We start from the raw sequence: 8,651 nt of genomic DNA, 5'->3' as shown, positions 1-8,651 counted from the left end.
TTTCTAAGGCCATCTCTTCCTCACTTAGACGTTAGATCTAATAACCTCTTTCCTACCCAGGCTTCAACAATTCTCCATTTCTCTCCTACATCTTTATTTTTCTTCCTTTACAGGAGCATCTCCATCAACATACAAACATGTTGTGACTACTCCTCATGCTGTTAATCCTCAGCTTCTCTACTCCCCCACTTATTGTACCGCTTTTCTGCTCCCCTCTACAGCAAAATTCCTTGAAAGAACTGTCTATATTCCTCTTACCCCATTTTCTCTTAAATCCACTCCTATCAAGCATTGGTCCAAAACACTCCACTGAAACAGCATATTTCAAGGTCTCCAATAACCTCCATATTGGAATTGGTCAACTCCCCATTTTCAGCTTAGACTGTCAGCACTGATCACCCCTTTCTTACTTTTATCTGGCTTTAGGAATACCACAGCCTCCTGATTCTCATCCCAGCTCACACCACCTCACCATATGCTCCTTCTCAGTCTCCTTTGCTGCCTCCTCCTCGTCTCCTCAGCTTCTCGCTCAGCAGCCCAGTACTTGGGTCTCTCTCTGGACTCACTCCCTAGGTAATTGTCATTCAGTCTCAGGATCTGAATACCTTCTAATAACTAACAGATGTATACCTCCATCACTAATGATTACCAGATGTACATCTGATATAATGACTAATGACTACCAGATGTATATCTCCATCACTAATGACCACCAGATGTTTATCTCCATCAGTCTCTCTTCTGAATTCCTGACTCCTTATCCAACATTCTTATCAACATTGTACTTGAGATACAAGTACTGGGCCCCTGAGCAAGAAGTTGAGGAGATGAGTAAAAGCTAGCGAAGGAGACTGAGAAAGAGCGTATGGTGAGGTGGGATGAGAATCAGGAGGATGTGGTATCCCTAATAGGCACCTATGTGGAAAAGAGCTAACATACCAAGCCTGAGACTGCTGCTGCTGCTGCTGCTAAGTCGCTTCAGTGGTGTCCGACTCTGTGCAACCCCATAGACGGCAGCCCACCAGGCTCCCCCATCCCTGGGATTCTCTAGGCAAGAACACTGGAGTGGGTTGCCATTTCCTTCTCCAATGCATGAAAGTGAAAAAATAAAGTGAAGTCGCTCAGTCGTGTCCGACTCCTAGCGACCCCATGGACTGCAGCCCACCAGGCTCCTCCGGCCATGGGATTTTCCAAGCAAGAGTACTGGAGTGGGGTGCCACTGCCTTCTCTGAAGCCTGCGACTACCATCCTTAAAAAGCCCTGCTTGCAATGTGCACCCTTGGCAGGCATTTGTGCATTTTGATTTCAGGAGGGTTCCCACTATTCCTTGATAAGAATGACTCACTGTGCCTAAACTATCTAATAAACAGTTCCTTTCCTTCTAAGAGACTGGCATTTTGGTATGTGATAGGCAGAGTGTGGCTACACCACCAAGGCTCCTTAGAGAAATGGCTGATTCTAGATTTGGGGGCAGGAAATATACAAGATGAACCTGAAACATCTCATCACACAAGAGAACAATCGAAGACTAGTAGGACTGTCAAAAGAACTGACGAGCCAACTTAAAGAGGCTCCCACTGCCAAAACTGGGCAATCTGAACATCAGTCAGGATGACCACCAAGATGGATTGGAACAAATCTGACATGCTAATATCCATGAACTCATACAAATAACTAAAAAAACTCACTCATGATCACCTTCAGAGGATACTGTGACTGTTTCAAAAGTTGGTGAATAAAAGGAAAACATTTTACCCTGTTTTTCTTTACTAGGAGAATCTCAAGATGGCCAAAGATATGATGAGAGGAAATCTCTCTTTACAGTGATATTCTGCTAATAAACAACAACCAAAAGATAGACTAGCACCATCTCACAACTCCTAGCGAGTCAGTGGATTTTCTAGGCAATAGCCATTAATTACTACTAATATCACCAGGTAGATGTGAGGAGGGACAGCGCAGGGAATCTGTAGATTGAAACCAATTACAAAGTGTGGACCTTATTTAGATTTTGATTTGAAGGCACAGTGTAAAAATATAAGGCAACTGGAAAAACGGAAACTTTGGTATTTTATAACATGAAGGGATTACTGGGGTTTTTATAGTGGGATCATATTACTGAGGCTACATATGAAAGGCTATGTGCCAGAGATGCAAAATGAGTGTTTGCATGTAAAATGGTGTGACATTTCTTAATTTCCTTAGAACACCAGGAGGGGAGAGGGAACGAGGTTACAGATTAAACAAGATGGGCCATATGTCCAGGCAGGTTGATGGAACACGTCTCTAATCACTCTACTTTGGACCTCTTTTAAATATCCTATAATACAAGCCTTCTTTTTTGTTGTTGTTTTTAAGAAATATTTTTTCAAACTTGGAAAAGATTTAAGCAGTCTAATCATACCCAAGGTTGGGGAACTCTTACGCAGCTCTGACTAACAATCTGGTGAAGGTGAGGATGCTCATACCACACCACCAAATAACGCCACTTCCAAGTTTCTGCTCTGGAGAACTCTTGCACGTATCCACACAAGAATACGTGTGCAAGAATGATCATGGGGGACTTTATAAAAAAAAATTTAGAACCTAAAAATCCATGAAGAGGAGAGAAGTCATGGGATATTCAGAGACTGACTGCTATATGGAAGAAAAATAAATGAAGACAAGTTACATATCAACATGGATACATCTTACAAACACAATTTTAAATGAAAGAAGGAATCTGAAGAATAGACAACTTATGATATCAACATGTTGAATTTAAAATATGTCTGAGATTAAAACACAAAATCCAGGATTCTGGTTACCTTCAGGAAGGAGGAATGGGGATGTGATAGGTAGAGTACACATGAAGGGCATCAACTGTACTAACCGTGCTGATTTTCTTAACTAGGTAAATATATTCCTTGTATTGTTCAGAGATATTTTATAACTTAAAAAAAAAACCCTAGAAAGAAAAACTGAGAAGCAAGATTAAAGATGATTTTTCAAAGACGTCTATATTTTTAAAGTTTTATTGTAATGAATAATGAATGGTTATTACTTTTATAATAGATCTTTTTTTGTTTGGTAATCCTGGCTTTTCTTTCACAACCTTCAAACTGGACATGATGTTCCAATACAACAATGGATCTAAATCTAATATTGCTGAATGAGAGTTGACAACAATGATGGCAACTTTTAACTTATTACCAGTTAAAACAAAGATATACTGCTATTTTCAAACAGTCTTATAATAGTGAATTATTACTAAGGAAACAAAATTACAGTAAGTTTAGGTGTGTTGACCTGTAACAAAACAAAGAGGGCTAAGTATCATTAAGTACTATAACCACATATACCAACCTCATTTAATCCTCAGAGAAATAATAATCTGAATAAAAAATAATTGATATATTAGATCTAATTGATGGTTTATTTTTTATATATTGGGCTTCCCTGGTGGTTCAGACAGTAAAGAACCTGCTGTAATATGGGAGACCTGGGTTCGATCCTTGGGTTGGGAGGATCCCCTCGAGAAGGAAATGGCCATCCACTCCTGTATTCTTGCCGAGAATATCCCATGGACAGAGGAGACTGGCAGGCTACAGGTCCCAAAGAATCAAACATGACTGAGCGACTGACAATACACTTTTTAAAAATTTATATATCACTACTAAATTGGTCACTAGGGGGCTCCAAATAGCACAGCAAAAAACACTCAAATGATACACTGACATCAAAACCAAGTGGAAGAGGGAGGAATGTATTATCCAGAAACGTAGGTAGAAATACTTCAGTTCAGTTTAGTTCAGTCGCTCAGTCGTGTCCGACTCTTTGCGACCCCATGGACTGCAGCATGCCAGGCTTCCCTGTCCATCACCAACTCCCAGACTTTACTCAAACTCACACCCACTGAGTCAGTGATGCCACCCAACCATCTCATCCTCTGTCGTCCCCTTCTCCTCCTGCCTTCAATCTTTCCCAGCATCAGAGTCTTTTCAAATGAGTCAGCTCTTCACATCAGGTGGCCAAAGTACTGGAGTTTCAGCTTCAGCAGCAGTCCTTCCAATGAATATTCAGGACTGATTTCCCTTAGGATGGACTGGTTGGATCTCCTTGCAGCCCAAGGGACTCTCAAGAGTCTTCTCCAACACCACAGTTCAAAAGCATCCATTCTTTGGCCCTCAGCTTTCTTTCTAGTCCAACTCTCACATCCATACATGACTACTGGAAAAACCATAGCTTTGACTAGACAGACCTTTGTTGCCAAAATAATATCTCTGCTTTTTAATATGCTGTCTAGGTTGGTCATAACTTTTCTTGCAAGGAGTAAGCATCTTTTAATTTCATGGCTGCAGTCACCATCTGCAGTGATTTTGGAGCCCAAAAAAATAAAGTCTGTCACTGTTTCCATTGTTTCCCCATCTAATTGCCAAGAAGTGATGGGACCGGATGCCATGATCTTAGTTTTCTGAATGTTAAGTTTTAAGCCAATTTTTTCACTCTCCTCTTTCACTTTCATCACGAGGCTCTCTAGTTCTTCACTTTCTGCCATAAGGGTGGTGTCATCTGCATATCTGAGGTTATTGATATTTCTCCCAGTAATCTTGATTCCAGCCTGCACTTCATCCAGTCCAGCATTTCTCATGATGTACTCTGCATATATGTTAAATAAGCAGGGTGACAATATACAGCCTTGACATACTCCTTTCCAGATTTGGAACCAGTCTGGTGTTCCATGTCCAGTTCAACTGTTGCTTCTTGACCTGCATACAGATTTCTCAGGAGGCAGGTCAGGTGGTCTAGTATTCCCATCTCTTGAAGAATTTTCCACAGTTTGTTATGATCCACACAGTCAAAGGCTTTAGCACAATCAATAAAGCAGAAGTAGATGTTTTTCTGGAACTCTATTGCTTTTTCAATGATCCAGTGGATGTTGGCAATCTGATCTCTGGTTCCTCTGCCTTTTCTAAATCCAGTTTGAACATCTGGAAGTTCACAGTTCATGTACTGTTGAAGTCTGGCTTGGAGAATCTTGAGTATTACTTTGCTAGTGTGTGAGATGAGTGCAATTGTGCAGTACTTTGAGCATTCTTTGGCATTGCCTTTCTTTGGGATTGGAATGAAAACAGACCTTTTCCAGTCCTGTGGCCACTGCTGAGTTTTCCAAATTTGCTGGCATACTGAGTGGAGCACTTTCACAGCATCATCTTTCAGGATTTGAAATCGCTCAACTGGAATTCCATCACCTCCACTAGTTTTGTTCGTAGTGATGCTTCCTAGGGTCCACTTGACTCACATTCCAGGATGTCTGGCTCTTGGTGAGTGATTATACCATTGTGATTATCTGGGTTGTGAAGATCTTTTTTGTATAGTTCTGTGCAGAAACACTTAGATATCTTCAAATCAAAACATAAAATTACTATGCGAATGAACTTCCCTCTCTCAAATCTTTGGGTTTGTCTCCAACAGTTTCTTCCCGTTAGCTTCAACTAATTATACCTATGGCTAATTCATGTTGAGGTTTGACAGAAAACAACAAAATTCTGTAAAGCAATTATCCTTCAATTAAAAATAAAATTTTTAAAAAAAGCTTCCATATTGTTTCTTTGTTCTCACTTCCAATTTATTCTTCAATCCACTTAAATATGGCTCTTAAGTCAATCATTTTGTGTAACACTTTTTACTATGTAAACCAATGACCCCTAACAGCCAAATCCAAAGATGAGTTTTTAACCGTCATCTTACTGCCATTTGAAATTGGTTATCAATGCCTCTTTTCTGAAACATTCTACTTTTTTGATTTTGTGAGATCATCAAAACCACAGAAAACTACTGAGCTATTCATTTATTCACTTAATAAACAGTAGTAGGTGTCAGGCATCATGCCAAGTACTGGGAATTCAACAATAACAAAGAGCTTTAAGGAGCTTATATTTTAATGGGAGAGCTAAATTGACAATTGTAAAATTGAGATACTGAACTATCACAGAAATACATGCAGGGTGTCCCTAAGAGGGAGAAGCCTGGCTCAACTCAACCGAAGTACGACTGTCCATTACCTGCATTTTTCATAGACTCACTGGACTATGGTTAGTGACAAAATTTTGAAACCGTATTTAAATAATATTCATAAAAAAGTAGTACAATATAGTCCTAAGACATCCCTCCTCCCCACCCCAAAACAGGGGCCAGTAAAGCAGCCTCAGCTGTGTTATTCACGGGACAGACCAGCTATACGTGATCTCCAAAACCTTTACAGGGCGCGAGGCACTCACTGCCTCCAGACCCTCCCTAAATGTCCTGCAACCTGACTTCTATTTCCTATCTCTGTTAAGACAACAGTGAAGTACAAATTGTCATAAAGTATCCACAGTACTTCACCACTCCAATTGTGAAAGTCTTTCCTTAACTTCTAGAACACTACTCTTTCCTAAATAATTCTTCTACCTCTGTGATTTTTCTTTCTCTTTTTCCTTGGGCCATCTCATCTTTTCATTCCCTACAGCAGTGCAGAATTCCAGCCAACTGCATTCATTTTAATACTAAATATCCAATCATGCTTTACTAGTCTATATTGAACCAACCATTCTCCCCAACAGCAGACGTATATTTCTAGTATCATGATTCTAGCACAGTAGATTTTTTTAAAAATGCAATGTTCTTATGGAGGTTTCTCAGAAACCTAAAAAGAGAACTACCACACAACCCAGCAATTCCACTCCTGGACATATACCTAAAAAACAAAAAAATAATTCAAAAAGATACCTGCACCCCAATGCTCAAAGCAGCATTATTTACTATAGCCAAGATATGGAAGCAAGCTTAGTGTCCATCAACACATGCATGTATAAAGAACACATGGTATATATTATATACACAATAGGATACTACTCAGCCATTTAAAAAAAAGTCTGCTATTTGAAACAACATGATGGACCTGGAGGATATTATGCCAAGTGAAGTCAGAGAAAGACAAATATTATATGATGTAACTTATATGTGGAATCTAAAAACTAAACATACTAATGAATGTAACGAAAAAGAAACAGACTCAACAGATGCAGAAAACAAACAAGTGGTTACCAGCAGCGAGTGGGAAGGGAGAGGGCAAGATAGCAGTATAAGATAAATAAGTAAGCCACAGGATATAACACAGGGAATAGAGCCGGTACTTTTTAATGACTATAAATGGAACATAACCTTTAAAAATTATGAACTGCTAAGTTGTACACATGAAACATATAGATTGTACATCAACTATACTTCGAGCAATGTTCTATTTAGTCTCTTTCTTGAAGGGAAAATCTGACTAACTGACTCTGTATCCAGACTAGATTACACAGTCCATGGATTCAAGTTTGGTAGGGCTGAAGGTTATGAGGCCACAGGCTGCAGATTCCCAGATTCAGAGCTGTCCTTGCCCTCTAAGCAGGGGAAGTCACTGAAGCACACAGGGGTGACACAGAGCAGTCCTGAGAGTTCAGACAAGACCTCTCGGTACAAAACAGGTCCAAAGCAGATTAAAACTCTATAAAACACAAGGTTATTTCTACATAACAATTATTTAGTATGCCTCCGCTTATTTGTCTAAATATATACCCCTGTACGTGTGGGACCCCTACTTCCCCTATCAAAAAAACAAAAACAAAAAACTGACTAGAAAGTATGGTCCTGTTAATGCAAAAGAGTAATTTTTTTTTTCAAAGAAATGTCTTTACAGCTAAGGCTGTAGCTACTAACTCCTTTGATTTATAGGAGTTGGAGTCTGTGAACAGGGGGATGGGATGTAGTGAGGGTAGAGGGAAACAAAAGTATTTATCAGAGCAAATATACATGGACTGAAGAGTTAAGTTGTGAACACTGATACATTTCAATGATTCTTGGATAATGCCTGGGTGGACTCTGAGGGTTAAAGCTCATTAAGATACCAGATGAAACCTGCAAGTACATATCCATTACCACAGTTAATAATTACACATTTCTCAATCGGCAGAAGGCCATTTCAGTCAGAAAGACCAATGCAACCATAGTGTTTTATCTTTAGAGTGGTCAGAGTCTAATGAATGGGTCAAAGATTTATAAAACAGGATGAACCGTATCAGTGAGTTTGTCTCTGTAGCACACTACAACCAGAAAGGCTTGTTACAAAACATAAGCAGTTAAAAGGGAGTGCTTTCTCCATCTCACCATCAACTTACAAACTCACCGTTATAATGCCTTTCCATGGCTGTTTTACCAAAAATACAAGCATCAGAAAGCTACTCAGAAGTGTCAAATGAAAGAAGAAGAGGTAGCGCAGGACTGTAATCGTTAAAAGCGTGGTTTTTACAGGAAGATAGATTTGGGTTACAACCATACTCTGCAACTTGAAATGGCTGAGGCTACATGATATATTCTTTATATTTCTGTATACAGTTGAAAATACCCCTAACAAAAAAATACATTTCTTTATATGTCCAGTGATAATTGCTTCCTTATCTATCAAATGAGAATAACATCAATCCCTTTCTTACATTATTGCTGTGAGATGGGCACAAGAGTACTTATTCAACGAACTAAGTTAAACACTGGAAACTCTACACATACATGCTTAGTGACATGGAAAAACCAAACCACTGTGTTTTAGGGCTTTGCTTTTTTTATAAACAATACAACCTGTATTTTTA

The 8,651-nt window shown here is 39.3% G+C and overlaps 1 long non-coding RNA gene across 1 annotated transcript in view; it reads left to right on the top strand.

The window, feature by feature from the left end:
* LOC139180430 (uncharacterized) overlaps positions 1 to 5,631 on the top strand; it is a 12,299-nt gene extending 6,668 nt beyond the window's left edge. Inside the window, exon 3 of the long non-coding RNA XR_011564686.1 lies at positions 1 to 5,631. This exon is cut by the window's left edge and continues 1,974 nt beyond it. This is a non-coding gene — a long non-coding RNA (uncharacterized lncRNA).
* Positions 5,632 to 8,651: the final 3,020 nt, after the last annotated feature.

Source organism: Bos indicus, chromosome 28 (genome assembly GCF_029378745.1).
Source record: "Bos indicus isolate NIAB-ARS_2022 breed Sahiwal x Tharparkar chromosome 28, NIAB-ARS_B.indTharparkar_mat_pri_1.0, whole genome shotgun sequence".
NCBI lineage: Eukaryota > Metazoa > Chordata > Mammalia > Artiodactyla > Bovidae > Bos > Bos indicus.
The sequence above is the reverse complement of the archived record's forward strand: the minus strand, read 5'-3'. Positions and strand labels throughout refer to the sequence as shown.